This window comes from Bidens hawaiensis, unplaced genomic scaffold (assembly GCF_021521415.1).
Source record: "Bidens hawaiensis isolate Kalapana, Puna unplaced genomic scaffold, B.hawaiensis_p1.1 tig00001461_1, whole genome shotgun sequence".
NCBI lineage: Eukaryota > Viridiplantae > Streptophyta > Magnoliopsida > Asterales > Asteraceae > Bidens > Bidens hawaiensis.
In genome coordinates, this window is record NW_027491082.1 from 3,674,125 (window position 1) to 3,692,899 (window position 18,775).

Genomic DNA, 18,775 nt, shown 5'->3' on the forward strand with positions numbered 1-18,775 from the left:
CGAAGATATGGCAGTGTCAAGAGACTTTAAAGCCCACACTATGGCAAACAACCTAAGAATGATATCCGAAACTCAAGTAACGAAGAACCGGTGACTCATCAGCTATCTAAATTGGACATTAAAAAAAAAGAAAAAATCTACTTGTCAAGTCTCAAGTTGCAATCTTTCCCAATTTCAACATCACTCCTCCTATCAGATTTGCTTTCACTCTACTCTACTCTATCTTCTCTCTCAGCTCATCACCACCGCCGGATGCACTCCACTCTCAATCCACCGTCACTAACCTCTTAACTTTATACCACTTCTACACCTTTTTCTTCACCTTTTATCGCTAACACAACTTTAAACCTAGGGTTTAGATGTTACCATAATATGTTATTATGTTGATCGGATGATGATTTAGTCCTGATAGTATTAGTATACATATTAGGGTTAGTAACTTCACTCAATTGAAAAATCTGGAATATGTTGAACAAATTCATGAAACGTGGCCATCGAAAGGCATCCAAGTCCGATGCCAATGGCTACGGAAGCTCTGAATCCGTTTCCGCTTCGAATATCACTCCTAATCAGTCGTCTCGTGGCACTGCTGCTTCTATCCCTAATAATTTAGGGCTACCGCAGCAGCAATTGTCTTCCGGTGGAGCTGCGACCGCGGTTGAAGCTTTACCGATGTTTCGAGACGTTCCGGTGTCGGAACGGCAACATTTGTTTTTGAGAAAGTGTCAGGTTTGCTGTGTTCAGTTTGACTTTACGGATACGTTGAAGTCGGTTAGGGAAAAGGAGATTAAGAGACTGAATTTAGTTGAGCTTGTGGATTATGTGCAGTCGGGATCGGGGAAGATTACCGAGAGTAATCAAGAGGAAATGGTTAAGATGATTTCGGTAAATGTGTTCAGGTGTTTACCGCCGAGCTCTCATGAACACACTGGGTCGGAAAATGTTGAAGCAGATGAAGAAGAACCGTATCTTGATCCATCATGGTCGCATTTACAGCTTGTTTATGAGCTTCTGTTAAGGTATGTTGTGTCATCAGACACTGATGCAAAGGTTGCGAAACGGTTTATAAACCATTCGTTCGTTTTAAAGCTGTTAGACATGTTTGATTCTGAGGATCAACATGAGCGCGAGTATTTAAAACTATTTTACATAGAATATATGGGAAGTTTATGGTGCACCGTCCGTTTATTAGGAAAGCAATTAATAACATATTTTATACGTTTATCTATGAGACGCAAAGGCATAATGGTATCGGTGAGTTGTTGGAAATACTTGGAAGCATAATTAACGGTTTTGCATTACCAATGAAAGAGGAACATAAGTTGTTTCTTGTTAGGGCACTTATACCGCTTCACAAGCCGAAATCGGTTGGTGTGTATCATCAGCAGCTTTCTTATTGTATTGTTCAGTTTGTTGAAAAAGATAATAAGTTGGCGGATACAGTTATAACGGGTTTGCTTAAGTATTGACCGATTACTAATTGCCAAAAGGAAACTCTTTTTCTTGGGGAGCTTGAAGAAATATTGGAAGCTACACAGGCCATCGAGTTTCAACGGTGCATGGTTCCTCTTTTTAGACAAATTGCTCGGTGTCTTAACAGCCCTCATTTTCAGGTTTGAGAAATTCCATTATCTTTTTTTCATTAAAGTGTTAGCTGAATAGTTGTTTATTGCCATCTATATGCTTTGAAGCGTTTTTATTATTTTAAGAAACTGTGAGGCACGGTTGATATGTACACACCATATGACGTTTATAGTTTACTAGGATTGTTAGATTAGATAGAAACTTACCTTTTTCTGGTGCCACGTGTTGCATGTTGTCGATTGTTAGGAGTTTGTCTTTACGGCGTGAAGTATTTTGGCGCGAATGATATTTGAATGAAGTTAAAAGGAAACAATAACAAATAATGCAAGTTGCAAGATTTGTTGGTTGGACTATTCTGTTTTTTTTCCCCATCAAATCTAAGTTAAACAATCAGTTAATTAATAATATCTTTTAAAAGTAATACAAAGATAAAAAGATTGATTGTTCATCATCTTTTTCTCATCTCTTCTTCGATGATTCTGTGTATAGAGTGTGATTAATTTTAACTTCTATACTTAAATTGTTAATCTTGATTTTAATGAATGATTTGTAATCGATGTTTTTTGACTGTCAATGGTTCACGTTAGTGTTAATTTTGAGTGCTCATTTAAGTCATGCTGGTGGCAACTGATGATAACATTTATGTTAAATTGGTAAATGATTCTGTTTTAATCAAGCATCAATGGTTTCTATATATTGTTAATGTCACACTTTAATAAGTATTGACACTTTAGGTGGATATGTTTCCTTGTTCTTTAATGATTCTTTGTGCTTGTGTGTGTTAATTCTAAAGTATTGTTAAATAGTGTTTAAATGAGGAGATATTATGGAAAAGTAGTAACTTTGGCTTCCAATTTGCCAACAAAGGAAACATCGTAATTTTCATGGATAAAGGCTTATAAACGAACGAAACAAACATGAATGGACTATGGAGCATGTTCGTGTTCATTCGTTTAACTTTAACTGGACAAATGATCGAGCATGAACGGGGTTTTCTAGTTAGTGTTCGTTTATTAAGAAGATGAACATGTGTGTGTTCATTTATGTTTGTTCATTAACAGTATAAACGAATGGTTCACGAGCGTTAACGTATACATGTAATAAACATAGTTGAATGGACGTGGTCTAAGCTAACACTAGTTAAAAGTAACATGAAGAACAATGTGTTAGGCCTAAAAAAATTTAAAAAACAATACCAAGTTGTAATGGGCCAAAATTTTTGAACAAAACATATTAACAAACAACGAACGAACTTAAACAAACGAACAAAAACTAATTAAAATGAATGAACATTTACCATAAATGAATGAACAAGCCACGTGTTCATGCTCGTTCGTTTAACTCAATGAACAAATATTTTCGTTTATGTTCATTCGTTTAAAGAAAACATAAGCAAACCTCCAGGCGAATGGTTCACAAACAGTTCGCTGAACATTCAGTTTTGAGCATGTAAAGTGATATAACCAACCATCATCATTATTACCACTCAGGTTTCTTGTCTTGCGTTTATAACGTATTTACTTGATAAAATTCTATTTTCAGACAGCAGAACGAGCTCTATTCTTATGGAACAACGAGCACATTGTAAGCTTAATCGCTCAAAACCGCAATATTATTTTACCATTAGTCTTCGAAGCACTCGAGAACAACATTCAATCTCACTGGAATCCAGCAGTGCATGGGTTGACCGTCAACGTTCGTAAAATGTTTCAAGAAATGGATGCAAAGTTGTTTGTAGAGTGCCAGAAGCAATATGCTGAGAAACGGGCTCATGCCAGCAAGGCAGACAAGCAACGTGAGCTGACATGGCAAAAGTTAGCCGAAGCTGCTGACAACAGAACAAAGTGAGAGATTTTTACTCCGTGTTGGCTTTTTTGTTTTCTGTTGTTAAAGTTAAACATCAAAGATTATTAGGTAAAAAGAATGATAATTCTAGATAGAAGATTAATACAAACTTTTTAGTTACAATCTTTGATTTCTTCTTGTTTTCTACATGAATAAAAAGTGTCAAATATTTGTGTGTTGGATTTATTTCTTAAAATTGTACAATTTCTTTTCTTTCTGATGAATGTAGGTGAATGGGGGCATGCGTTGTTTAATAATTAGTAATTTAATATTTGGGGATTGATTATTTTTTTTAAAGATAAAATAAAGGGGTGTTTGGGATTGTGTTATGAAACTGCAGATAACAGGATTTGAGTGTTCGGATTAAGCAATCTGTTGAAACAATGTAGGATACTAGGATGTAATAGTTCATAGTTGTATTAAGGGAAAATTCCCAAAATAGCTCAAAATAGCCATTTTTTCCTCAAAATTTTTTAGAATTTGCACTTTTCAGACAAATTGAGAAAAGATAATAATGTAGGGGTAGCAGGTCAAATTTCTAAAGAAAGTTATGAAGGAGACCAGATTTGGAAAAATAATGAAGGAAAAGTTCAAATTATTTTGAAATTTTAAAGTAAAAGTTCAGATTTTTACTAAACTTTTTTTCTCGAAAAACCGTCTTGAGAGATTGTTTTTTTTATGTTTCCTACCTTTTCCGTCAATCTTTTCAAATTCTAGGAAAAAGAGATTTTCAAATATAGTCTTGAGAGACGAGATTCTACCACCACCACCCACCGTTCGCCTTCTACCACCACCAGTACCGCCACCATCCACCACCATTCGCCCACCACCATCATCCACCCCCACCACCCACCCACCACCCATCACTACCATCGATCACCACCCACCACCATCGTCCGCCACCACCATCCATCACCACCACCCACCGTGACCGTCTACCACCAACGGGTGCTGAATTCTGTCGTATGAAGTAATTAACAGTTCACACCATCGACTTATACACGTAAAACCACGGTTCTGTTGTTTGCTTTTGGATGATGATGATGTTATATATGTATGAACTATTTTATATACCACATGCAGCAAAGAGAAAATGAACCTATCCACAGAATAAAAATTTAAGGTCTTTGTTGTCACTTGCCTAGGCCATTAAAATCATCCGTCGTCGACCCTCCATTTTCTGAAACAAATGAGCATGAAAGTGTTAGCAGCCAAAGCTAGGTTGCAATAAAATATATATATACCAACGGGGTGGTAGATGGTGGTGGTGGAGGATGGTGGGTGGTGGTGATGGATGGTGGTGGCAGAATGTGTTGTTCTTTTTGAAAGACTTGAGAGGTTGAGAGGTCGGTGGATTTGACAGCGAGAAGGTCGCCGGAGACGGTGGTGGTGACGGCGACGGTGATGGTGGAGCCACCGGATGGTGGTGGGAAATGGGTGGATGGTGGTGGTGGCGAACGGTGGGTGGTGGTGGCGGTAGTGTTGGTGGTAGAACTTAGAAGGCGAACGGTGGGTGGTGGTAGAATCTCGTCTCTCAAGAAGAGATTTGAAAATCTCTTTTTCCTATAATTTGAAAATACTGACGGAAAATGTAGGAAATATAAAAAAACAGTCTCTCAAGAAGATTTTTTGAGAAAAAAAGTTTAGTAAAAATCTGAACTTTTATTCAAAGATTTTAAAATAATTTGGACTTTACTTTCATTATTTTCTCAAATCTGGTCTCCTCCCTAACTTTTTTTAGAAATTTCGCCTACTACCCCTACATTATTATTTTTTCCCAATGCGTCTGAAAAGTTCAAATTCTAAAAAATTTTGAGAAAAAAAGCGTTATTTTTGGGACTCTCTCTCTAAAAAAGGCTATTTTGGGAATTTTCCCTTGTATTAACAAACGATCGAAAGACGTGCATTGACCAACCAAACAATCTTTTTTTCACTCTTACCAAGGTCAATTTCATTTTAGATGTCATTCCTGAATACCAAACACTGTGTTAACGTATTTGATTCACAAAATTGGTTGGAATTTGAATCTAAATTTCATTTTAATGTGTATATTTGCCAAATTAATTAGATTGGAATTAATTATTAATTTTTTCATTTAAAATAATCAACATTTTTTTCAATTCAGCCAAAGTTGGTGTAATCTTTGATCAATCATCACTCACCGCCTCATCACCACCCATCCCGACCTCATCTGTCGCCGGCCATCCATCCTGACCACCAGTCGACCACAGATGTTACCATCCACTAACCCAGTCCACGCCACCCTATCCCCATCCCCATTGCTGCCCAAGCACCATCCACATGACCACCGCCACTATCACTTGATCACCACAACTATCACCATCGACACCATCACACCCTCTGCCACCATCGAAGCCATTTTTTTTTTATCTTGATAAATTTTTCTATTTTGAGGCAAATATTTGTTATTTGTATCTTTTTTTTCCTGCATACCAAATAATACAAAGCAATTATTCATTCCCTCATGTGTTAACAAAACAAAATAATAAAATTAATAGAATGATAACGATCCATTTCAATTTTTTTTCATTTCAGTCCATCGTCTATTGCATTTCGTGGGTGATAACTTAAAACTCGAATATATATATATATAGGCTAAGTATAAAATGAAAACTCATTTGAGTTGTGAAAACTCTAGAAACTCATTCTCAACCACATGTTTTTAATTAATGTTTAAATCTTGTGGTCCACAATTAAAGTGAATAAAAATGTAAATATAAATATAATTTTTTCTCTTTCTTGAAAACATATATAAAAATTAGTAAAAAATGTTAAAAAATAGCAAAATATTTTTTTTTATGTTTCGATATTTTGTATTAAATGTTACAACGTATATTACATGTAACAAAAAAAAACGATGTTACATAGGGTTTTCATGGGTTTTCACAACTCAAGTGAGTTTTCATTTTAACCTTACCCTATATATATATATATATTGGATTTAATGGTATTTGGAAAATGGTTGAAACATAATAAAATATTTGAGATTGATTAGTGAGAACTACTTTATATAAAAGTTGAAATAAGGTCGATACGTATAATGCATATCATTTTATGTATGTCCCACAAATTCAATCAGTACAGTTAATGCATATATAGCATTCAAAGAACTTTACATAGCATATAAAAATTGACAAATTGTATTTTAATCATATTTTTCGTGTTAACTTTTGCTTTGCTTTAATTGACTCTTTAATTTTATTTTTTCAAGCCTCTAAGACATTATTATTTAGTGCAACTCATTAACACAGAAACATTTGTTAACTTAACGGGAATCTTAGTCAATATTATATGCTTTCTATACATGATATTAATGTAGATGTAATTAAAAATTTATACACTACAAAATATATTATATTATACGTTCAAAATTTGTAACTCCTTTAGCTTATGCTACCTCTTAAGTCTTAAATTATGTTCTAGATATGTCACTGCCAGCCGTCACTACCATTACAAATCACAATGTCTCTATATTTTTCCTATTGTTTTACTTTTATATGCATTAAGTTTATAGCATTTTTACTATAACTTTTTATGCATATAATGTCATGTAATGCGAAGATTGACGATTACAAAACTAAGTCATGATAATAGTTCATATAAATTATAACGTTCACGTATAAAACATGATATATGATTCAACAAAGTCAATGAAATTTGACAGGATGCTTATTAATGGCGATGGTGTACTTTTTTATAATAAGCACCCTTAATAAATTCTCTCTGTTTTATCATTTATGTGGAGGTTGCTCATTGACTTTCCAAATGGGCTGCCCAGGCCTTATGAAACATTTGACTTTCCCATTGGGTATATGGATGGCCTTTATATTTTCCCTCACATTTTCAAAAGCCTAAAACAAACATTTTATTTATTTATATCTACTCAGTATTCATTACGCAATGGAGTATGTTGGATAGGGCCATAGGGGGGTACTCCGAAAGGTATAATAGTAACAGAAAAATCACTAAAGTAGTAAATATCAACTCTGAATTACTATGTTTCAGTTAGAGGTGGCATTATTCTGTTCCACATACACATATGGTCTTCCAAGGAATGCTTAATAGGGTTGGACCAGATTTTGTTGTTCAATTGTGTTTGAATATTCAATTGTTTTGAATTTTTTATTTGTTGTTGAGTTTGAGTCTGGATAAGATTTTGTTGTTTGGAAATATATATATTTTTTTTAATCAAATTTTCAATTATTTTATTGTTTGATAAGATTTTGTTGTTTGAACTATGGAATACTAGTTTGAGGCCCGTGTATTACACAGGTAATTGATAAGAATTTTAAACTTTAATCATTAAATAAAATATAGTCAACAAAATGATCGTATATTGTTGATGCAATTACAATTTACATTAAAATTACACAAATTACATAACTAAGATTACACAAATATATTACAGATAAATAAAAACTTTCATGTACACTACATTTGTGATTGTATTGGTCGCTATACATTGTTTATCAAAAAATCAAATCTTTTAGTTCATGTTTGCTTGTAACTCTTGATATAGCCACGTATAGTTGTTCGTGTGACAAATAAGGCTCTTTAAGTACATGCCAACCCTAGATAGATGATAATATATCCATGAAACTAGCAAAATAAAAATATTCATACACATAAAATATCATACCTTTTAATCAATTAATATGATGTCATTTGAGATCATACGCTCATGTTTATCCAAAAAACATGATTATTCCAAGAACATCAACTTTGATGATATAATCATATTTAAAATCTTTAAAATTTGAAATTGATTGATGATGATAAATTTGATGTCATTAATATCCTATGTATGACAAATTTTTAATTGAATATATGTTTTATAATTAACAATTGTATAATCAAACAACGTATACAACCAAAAATTAAATTATAATAAAATGATTTGTTTTATTTTATATGAATGTAATTGCTAGGAAAATGACAAAGACATGCTACTCTTAAAGCCATGGTTCAAAATAACAGTGATTATTCAAGCTTAGTAGAATATTAGAAGATTTAAAATTACATAAAGTAAAAATAGTGACTCTTATTTATAATAATTGAAAGTATTAGATAAGGAATGCTTAAATTTTGAATACTAATCACGTGCTATTGGTTATTATTATGGATAGTTGTTGGAATATTTAACTAATCGATATATATATTTTAACAACTTATAGAGAAAAAAAAAGAAGCAAAGATTTCGGATTTTATGGAAGGATGGTAAATGAATTTCAACCGGATTATTATTATTTTTTAAATTAATGTGAAAATAGAATATCCTTGAAATATAATGAGGAGCATGATTAAGTTACAAATAACAAAAAGAAAATAAAAATAAAAATAATAAATATTTCTATTAAGTTACATTATAATTAAGGTGTGAATCTTAATGAAATTTTATAACATATTTTAATAAAAAATGTTATAATTGTATTAAAAAATTTGTGTATAGATTTATTATTTTGAATATAACCCATAATAAGCACTTTAATTATGTACTAACGAACTGGTAACACTAACATAACCCCAATTCGTTGTAATTGTATAAAAATAAAATTAATAAGTTAATATAATATTGAAATTATGTAAGTTACTGACGAAGACGATATTCAAGGTTTCAATAAACTAAATGATTATTGGAAAGCGAAAATAGTGGGATGGGACTGATGGTTGGGTAAAAGTTAGTTAATTTTATATATTAATTAGTTGATTTTAGTTAAATAAATGGATGAACATTGGTACTTCAAGCATTGCTATGTGTTTTCAGGACATTGGAAGTTAAGGAGTTTAAACGAGCTAATTCAGAGCTATCCAGATGAAGATTAAGCAAGCCTCGAGAAGATGGAAGTATGGGGAAACATATATGGAGGGTTAAGAAGGATTCGGGAAAGGATTGGATGAGAAACCTGAAGACGAAGTGAAAACTGAACAAGATGGGTTACCAAGAAAGTGTATTTTAGTAAAACGGGCATATCTCGGCCTAGAAAATAAGTTACGGAATCCATAATATATGAATTTCATGTTTCTCGACGAGAATAATCTGAATTTGAAGTCATTTGCCGCGAAGATGCTGGACATGCAACTTCGCGATACGCGAAGATGCTTAAAGTCGGCTAAAGTTAGGCTTTTCACTATATAAACAATTTTTCGACCCTTTTCGGCATATTACGACTTCCAGAGGTAAAAGATGCTGCTTAGGGTGACTTTCCACCATTCCGAAGCTTTCGGTTCATCTTGGGTTTGCATGTTATCAAAGATAAGTCATTTAATCGATATGTCGATGTTCGGCTAAGTCCTTTGTTCATTCTAGGCTAGGGTTTTGTGTAATTCTTCTTAAGACCAGATTCATGTGCTTAATTTTATGAACTTGAGTTAGTTTATTGCTTTATTTTTGTTCAATTGATTGCTTGGTTGTTCAAACAATTTGTGTTTGCAATTATTGATTAGTACATCACTTGTTTGGTTTGTTCATCAACATTTAGGGTTAGGCTCTTGTGTCATTGAACTAATAATCATCAGTTAATGTTACTTAACTAGTTATCATAAAACATAAATTGGTAATTGTGTAGATCGAGTTCAATTGTGTCAACAATTCGGTTAGGGTATCGTTTGTCATCACAATCAAACTACTAGGTTTAGTAATAACTGCGCAATCAAGACAAGTGAATCTGGGATTAAGTTGAAGAAACACATTACCTGAACATAGAATGAATGCTTTTTATTAATATTATTTATAAACCTTTTTAAGTAAGCATTTAGTTTTAATTAAATCTTTTTCTAAAAACAGCTTGACATCGTCTGTCCACTTTAGTTATTAATTAATTTAGTAATATTAAACTTAGCACTTTTCTTGAGTCCATGTGGAGACGACCTTACTTACCCGTACTAGTTATAGGTATTTAAGTCTTTAATTAATTGTTTTTTAGTAGACTGCGACAACCTACGTCAGAGACTGAAGTAGATTTTTTGGTTTAAATTTTGAATGCTTTTAATTAAGTCATTAATTTGTTTTATAAGGCATATGAAATTAAATATATTTAAATGTATAAAAAACTATAAATCAAGTCATAAAATATATGTTTCTAAAGTATTTTGGTCTGAGTTATGAAAGAAAATATTGAAAACTAAATATTGATCTTCTTATTTCTAATCCCTTTATACTATACCAAAAAGTCATATAAATAAATGATAGATAGTTCATTTAGTAAATCATTATAAATATGGATTATAATTATAATATTCAACTTCAATGATTTAATACTAAACACCATGATATATATAATAGGTATTATCCATGTTTGCAATATTTATACTAAATGTTTGAAAAAAATTAAGAGAATACACATTTTCCTGAGTGCAAATGCACATGAAAAAATTTGAAACCAATCTTATATAATAAATTATGTACTACTGTTTGAATCACAATTTAAAAACAATATGTAGTTTATTACCATACAAATCCAAATTCTTTTACAATGATGCACCTTTATTTTTTTTAATTTGCAATTACCCGTGACTTTAAAATTTTTTCTAACAGGCCTACAACCTTCAAGTTTGATATTTTCTTATTTTCTTATTTCATCATTAATATTAATGAATGAATCGGTTAGGATTTTCGTTTAATAAAAATAAACTTGAATTCATATATTGAAATGACTTAAAAGATAAGGACCATATATTGAAATTGGTTGAAAAATAGACGAGAAGGACAATAAGATTGAAAAGTGGCAAAAATTGATAGTATTTTATTAGAGTATATAGATACAGTTTTAAACGTTTAATTTTTAAAAATCTGAATATCCATTATATTATATCTGAAATTCTAGAAACCGGTTTAGATACTGAAATAATTTCAAATATCAAATTTGAACATTATATATGTAAGGGTTAGTGAATGGGAAAAAAGCACGCTACATAGGCGGTGAGTGTAGTAGATTGAGCGATTTTATTAAATTATTTTTTAAAAGTGCGTCACATAGGCAATGAGTTTATTAATTATTTCTTAACAATTAATATTTGTTTTCTTAATAATTACTTATCATCAAAAGTATCAATTCAAACACGTTTCAAAACCACTTACGGAGATCAAAAGTAGTTATTTTTTAAAACAACTAATTTGTTTAGTTAAAATATATACTGTTAGGTTTTTTTTAAATAACTTCATCACTTAGGTGCCGTCATAATTTGCCCATTTAACCCTTTCTATAACACATTGTCTAAGCATATATACTTTAAAACACTTATTAAATGCACGTGCTCATGTCCCAAATGGCCAAAACCCCGAAAGTGTAGAACGGAAAAATCGAAGGAGGTGAAACTTTTTATTGTGTGATAAATATAGATGTGGATTGAGGGATTACTTAAAATTAGACACTTTGAAAAAATAAAATAAAATGTCTTTGAATTTAATGGTATTTTTGAAAATTGATGGAAGTATATTAATAGTATTTATGGTTAGGTTGATAAAAACTACTTTAAATCTATAATATATATAAACGAAAACCCTAAAATCCTACGTGTCGTGATGTGGTCGCTCCCTCTTTTATGAAAGCCACTAGATTGCTTAATTTTTAAATAGATGCCTCTCATTGATTTAACCCAAATTCATGGGTATGGGTCTTACCAAAACCAGATAGCTCTTAAACGGGTTATAACATCTCATTAAATTAAAAATTAATCTTTCAAATTATTTGATATGAAAATCTTATAAAATAGGGATATACTAAAATTTAATATCCATTTTAAAAAGAAAAAGATATTATTTATAATTAATAAACAATTTTATAGTAAAAAACATAAGTGGGTCATGGGTCACCAAATTCAGATAGCTTTTAAACGAGTTATAACATATCATTTATTTATGAAACCCTTTCATCATCAAACCCTAAGTATATTATTAATTATATTTAGTCGTCCATGTCTATGTATAACACTTTAATAATAAACATCATCTATCGTTATTTTCTATGAACATTATCTTATTTTATTAAGAAAAAAATCTTAAAAGATTTATTTAAATAACAGAGGATTTATATATACCGGAAGCCGGGTCTCTGAAGAAACTCACCAGAATCAACAAAATAATGTTTTGCGATACCAGACGCTAGAAGAATTAAGCTAATCTTTTTGTAATGTAATAATGTATCCCGTCTTAACTGTAGTCTAAACTTTAAAGAAAGCAACCCCTTTATTCTCCATCAATTCTCACTCTCTTTGTTCATCCACCTTATACGCAGAACAATTAACTTCAGATATTAACTTTCTTACAATAAAGAAAATTAAAATCCAAAAATTAAATATTAAAAAACAAAAAATGTAAAACAACCATTTTTTCAAGTCATCAGATTGCTTTATTTGTAAATGAAGGTTTCTCACGCATTTGATCCGAATTCACGGCTAAAGGTCTCACCAAACTCAGATAGCTCTTAAACGGGTTATAACATCTCATTATATTAAAAATTAATCTCATAAAATATTTGATATGAAAATCCTATAAAATAGGGATATACTAAAAATTAATATCCTATTTTATTTAAAAAAAATATATTATTTATAATTAATAAACAATTTTATAATAAAGAAAATAAATGAGTAATGGGTATCACCAAACCCAGATAGCTTTTAAACCGAATTATATCATATCATTAATTTGTGAAATCATTTTATCATCAAACTTCAAGTATATTAATTATTAACTTTCTTACAATAAATAAAATTAAAATCCAAATATACATATATAAATATTAAAAATGAATAATGTAAAACAACCCCCGTAATACAGGGAATAAAATCTAGTTTTAATATAAAATACAACTGGTGCATACGATCTCTCTCTGTATATGTTTAGATGAACTTTGAATTCAATTTGACACTAATGAATTCAATAACATTCATAGGATATCAAAAAAATTGGATATTCTTAATTTTTCATTCTCAAACAACATGTTGAAACGGAAAAACCAAAATACTATAAAAAAAAATCCTAAATTAGTGTAAGGATGGAGTTTTAAAATTCTTAAACATACTCCAGTTAGACGTAATCATGTTTAGAGCATCCACAATATATGTTTTTAATTAAGGGGGTGTTTGGGATTGCTTATTTTCACCAACTCATGATAACTCATAAACTTTTTGAAAAGTAATAAGGTGTTTGAGATTGCTTATATTGTGAGAGGAAAACTTTCATAAATTCCACTTTTGTAGCTTATTAACTTAATGAAAAGTTATAACGAGGTAAAATAAGAAATCCCAAACACCCCCTAAGAGTGTTTTTAGGAGAGGGAGAGAGTGATGTGGATGAGAGACACTCTAATGTGAATGAGAGAGAGTGGAGATTAGTTCTTCTATAAAAACATCCAAAAACAATTTTATGAGTATGACTAGGAGAGATGAGAGGTGAAAGAAATTGTGTTTATAAGGCCAAGTGTACTGGGCGGCAGATAGGGGCGACGTTGGGTGAGAAGAGAGAGGCGATACGGGGGGGGGGGGGGGGGCATGTCTTTGTCGTCGTCGTGTGTTTTAGGTTAATGTTATATATATATATATATATATATATATATATATATATATATATATATATATATATATATATATATATATATATATAGGGGAGATTTCAATTAAGAACCCCTTTGAGTTTTAAGAATTCGAAAGAACTCAGTGTAACGAATTTTTTTTTGAATTTTTTTACACATGCGTAATATATGTAAGTTACATACACGTAAAAAAATTACACAATTTTTTACGCACCGAGTCGACTTTTTACATATGTATAACGGCCGTAAAAGTTAGTGTAACCACTTACATATTTATTTTCTCTCATACTTTGACTTTTTTGCTAGATTTAATCTCAACCACATATTCCAACCCATTTAATTAAATGTGTGGCCTAGAATTGAAGTTCTTAAGTTCTTAAAACTCAACATGGTTATCAAAATATCCCTCCCCTATATATTATATATATCATATATAGGAGAATGTTAACGTACAAATAAAATTAACGTACTAGCTGTGAGAAGCAAGTAGAGTAATTATATATATATATATATATATATATATATATATATATATATAGTAGTAATTATGTAATTACTCTATGATGTAATTACATAATAATTTATTTGTATATATAATTACCCTACTTGATTTTTACAATTAGCACGCTAATTATATTTGTATTTGATCCAAACCATGTATATATATAAGATTGGGATCGTATGAGAACCATTTTGAAATTAAGAACTTTGAGAGCCATTTAGACCGCGCAAAAACTCTTTTTAAGAAAAGTAAAAAAGATATAAAAAAACCGTGAAAATAAAAAAGTAAAGAAACCAAAATTTTTATTTTTCATCTCGGTTTCATAAAAAAATAAAAAAATATCAGTTTAGTAAAATAATACATATATGTATAATACTTATTTTTTAATTTGATACATATTATTCTTTATACATATATGCATAATTAAGATACGTACATATGTGTACATTATGTAAATGAAGATTAAATAAAATTATACATATATATAATTACCCCCACTAATTTTTTTTATCTTTTATCCTGGTTTCATAAAATTATATCGGTTTAGCAAAATTATACATATATGTATAATACTTATTTTTAATTTGTATACATATTATTCTTTAAATGCATATGTACAATTAAGATAAATGATAATGTACATATGTGTGCATTATGTAAGTAAAGATTAAATAAAAATATAAATATGCGTCAAAAATTGCCTCAAATTGTAGTCTCTCACTACACACTACACACTACACACTACACATATTCTAAGAGATTATGCATAAGGTGGGAGACAAAAAAAAATGATGATTGGTTGCCAATTAGTGCCAACTTGTCATACTAAAACACATTGTCAACATGAGCTTATCGTGGATGCTCTAGACTCTAGTCTAAAGTCATTGAGTTCATGGTTAAATATTTTTGATTGAAATCGATGTTTTCTAAGTTGGATTAACAACTGAATAGGTAGCTCTATCGATTCATAGGTTTAACCTATATATATTGACGAACAAAGGAGGAGGGCAAGCGTCAACCTTTTTCCGCCGGTTTTAAAACAACGGTTAAGATAATCACAATGCATTAAAATTTTAAAAAGAGAAAGTTGACTAAAACATAAATAAATAAAGTTTGAATTAAAAAAAAAATGATTTTAATAAATTGATAAGTGAAAGTTGAATGTGAAACATATAAATCAATAAAGTTCAGGTTGAAGAAATGTGTTCTATATAAATTGACGCAGACATACTCATGAAATTGACAGAATACTATATTGTTACCTCATTCCACTTATTCAATCAAAATCTACTTAATTTCATCTTTGACGCAAACCTCTCACGTATCAACGAGTAAATTACCAATGCATGTTTTACGTGACTTTTCGGGCTCACATATCGTTTATTATAATTTCTAACTTCTATGTGTAGTTTATCAGCTACAAATACATGAAATTGTTGAAAATGCAATATTTAAATCCATATTTATTCTAAACTCATGATATATGTTCAGAAGTTTACTATATGATATCATATATGTAATAAATTTAATCCGTGAGCTTAACATAACTAAAACCGACCTAATTGTCTGTAAAGGCAAATAATTAGAAACAACGATTTCTATTGCTATGAGAAAGCTTTACAATGTATTTTTGAGTTGTGTTTTGATGATGCCTTGTTCAAATGAGTCATCCCTATATTCATAAGTTGCTAGCACATGTTTTATGTGTGATCTAAAGTGTTCTATGTTTAGGTTATTCTTTCCAGCATCTAAGATATTCACGTGAGATGATGGATATGATGAGAATGCTCTAAGATATTTACGAGGAAGAATTCAAATATATGCAAGCCGTTTTTCATGTTCTCTACGGTATTTCTATATCTTTTTTAATGGTTAAATTACAGTGAATCTACCTTCAACGGGGCTCGAATTCTAGATGGCTCGACCTTTAAGGAGGCAACATCACACCAACACCTAACTCCGGTGACTTTGTCAATTGGACCAAACTAATCCAAGTTTAAAACTTTGAGAAGCATACTAGGGTTTACGTTGATGTCTTAATCCTCTTGAGCAGCCTAAAAATTGTGGAATTCAAGTATATTGATCAATAATTTACGGTTCTAGATAACAAATTATGTATTTTTCAACAAATATTATTTCTCAACGACATTTCTGAAACGGTGACAATTAAATATACTCAAATAATTTGATGGATTATGACATTTCTTAAAAGTTAAAATTATTGCACATGCAAATATATTCAAGGTTCAAAAAAGTTATTTTGTAACGTTGACGACGCATTGGTCCTTCTTTTGTTCTCACTTCTCAAGTTTCTGCCTTTCCGGAACCATTCCATGTGGACTTCTTTTTTGTTCTTTGTAATTTAGAATTTTAAGATTAAGATAATTTCATTAAAGTAACTAACATATATACTTATTTCTTACAAAGTAACGTGCCAAGTCTCCCACGTTAAATTACTCCACCTTGTTCTAATCTTAATTCAAAAAATCCGATCGACTTTATATCTCACACCACATTTGATAGTACCATCGGCCTTCCGTTGGACACTAACTCATCCCTAACCTATCAAATACTCAATAACGTGATAAGACAAGTAGCATAAAGACGTTTGCTTTCTTCCTACCAAAACCAGTGACGTGTAAGTGAAGAGGAATAGAGGTTCTCGGACCCAGAATGCATAGATGGATGGAACCTGCACCACATGCACACAATTTGCCATACGGCTTGTGCGAGACTACATGAAAGAGTCGTGTGTTCAACAGTTTTTGCATAGTCCCCACAGAATGGGCACATTTTCGAGCCAAATTTAATGTTTTTTTTTGTAAATAGAAAGACTTTTTGGCACTAAAATAGGATAACAATACATACCTGATAACAATACATGCCTATAGGCCAAGCTCACCAATGACGATAACCTTTTTAAACCCGCACCTCAAGCAAATATGCACACCTTTTTTTTTTTGGGAACCATGCGTTCCAAGTGAAAGCAAAATCATAACCCGAAAAACCTGTCACCCATAGTCTTTTATATGAACCCATCATCTTTATTCAATCCCCACTTAACCGGTCTCTTTCCGTTCCAATCTGAACCCCTTCACATAATTCTAAAAGGCTTCTAAGCTCTTCAATGTCCACCCTTAGTGCCGGCTGCCTAAACCAATTCCAAACGCCACGCAACTCATCTTCAAACACCATTAAACGATCAGCAACAACTATGACCGTTTTCAAGAATTTATAACCTCGACCAAGTCGGAGAAAACGGCCCGTAGACCCTAACGAGTAACAAAATATATAAGCTAATTTTTTTAAACGACATTAATACAAAAAATATTGCAAAAATATAATAATAGAATCAATTACCACAACAGACGGCTAACCGATGATTCGTGAAGCTATCCTAGCATTTTTAACAATAAATTGTTTGATCACCTCTTCGGAGTTTATATTATTAATTCATTTATTTAAATGAATCGTGTTTTGTTGACGTCTTTAATTAAACCGGTTATGTTAGTAGACACAAAATCTGATTATTGTTATGCTATAATTAGGATCCTGTTAAGAATAACCACCTAATAGAGTTTACTTAAATGAGAGTTAACTCATAAAACAATGTAAACAAAAGAGGTGATTTTATATAAAAAAGTACACGCCCTGCTTGCGGTGCGCGCATATAATGTATATATGTGTGAACCCTCGGGTGGGTAAAAATAAAATTGCACTAATTTTGACGTTATTTTACTAATCTCGTGAAAATAACGTTAAAAGTGGCGGAAGGTTAATCAGGCATCATGTGGTGGCGTTGATAGCCGAAAGACAAGGGCACATGCACCGATCAGCCGGTGTCCCGATGATTGAGTGCTATGTGCCTTATGTCCAAGGCTTGATGCAAAACTACTATCGAGCCGGGGGTCTCACCGGAAGTAGCCTCTCTATCTCTATGGGATAGAGGTAAGGCTGTCTACATCTTACTCTCCTCAGACCCTACCATAGCGTTGCTATTGGTGGGATATACTGAGTACGATGATGATGATATATATTACAGTTCCTTCCGGGCATGTAGGATGCATATTTTGACTTTCAAATTATGGCAGACACGACCACGTTTACACGTTTTCCTCTTCGTTAAAAAATAAAAACAATAAACACTCACCAAATGATGTACTTCACTTCTACAGCTGTGTAATTTATTTTATTCACTTCACCTTCTCGATACTCTCATTTTCAGTTTTTTCACACATGAAGCTTCCACGTAATTAAAATATTTCACACACACCGGGTGTGTAATATTATA

The 18,775-nt window shown here is 31.4% G+C and overlaps 1 pseudogene across 1 annotated transcript; it reads left to right on the forward strand.

Annotated features, from left to right (window-relative positions):
- Window positions 1-384: 384 nt before the first annotated feature.
- On the forward strand, window positions 385-3,634 carry LOC143577988 (serine/threonine protein phosphatase 2A 57 kDa regulatory subunit B' beta isoform-like; annotated as a pseudogene). The gene is made up of 2 exons (XR_013143195.1): window positions 385-1,613; window positions 3,127-3,634. The product of XR_013143195.1 is annotated as a serine/threonine protein phosphatase 2A 57 kDa regulatory subunit B' beta isoform-like (transcript).
- Window positions 3,635-18,775: the final 15,141 nt, after the last annotated feature.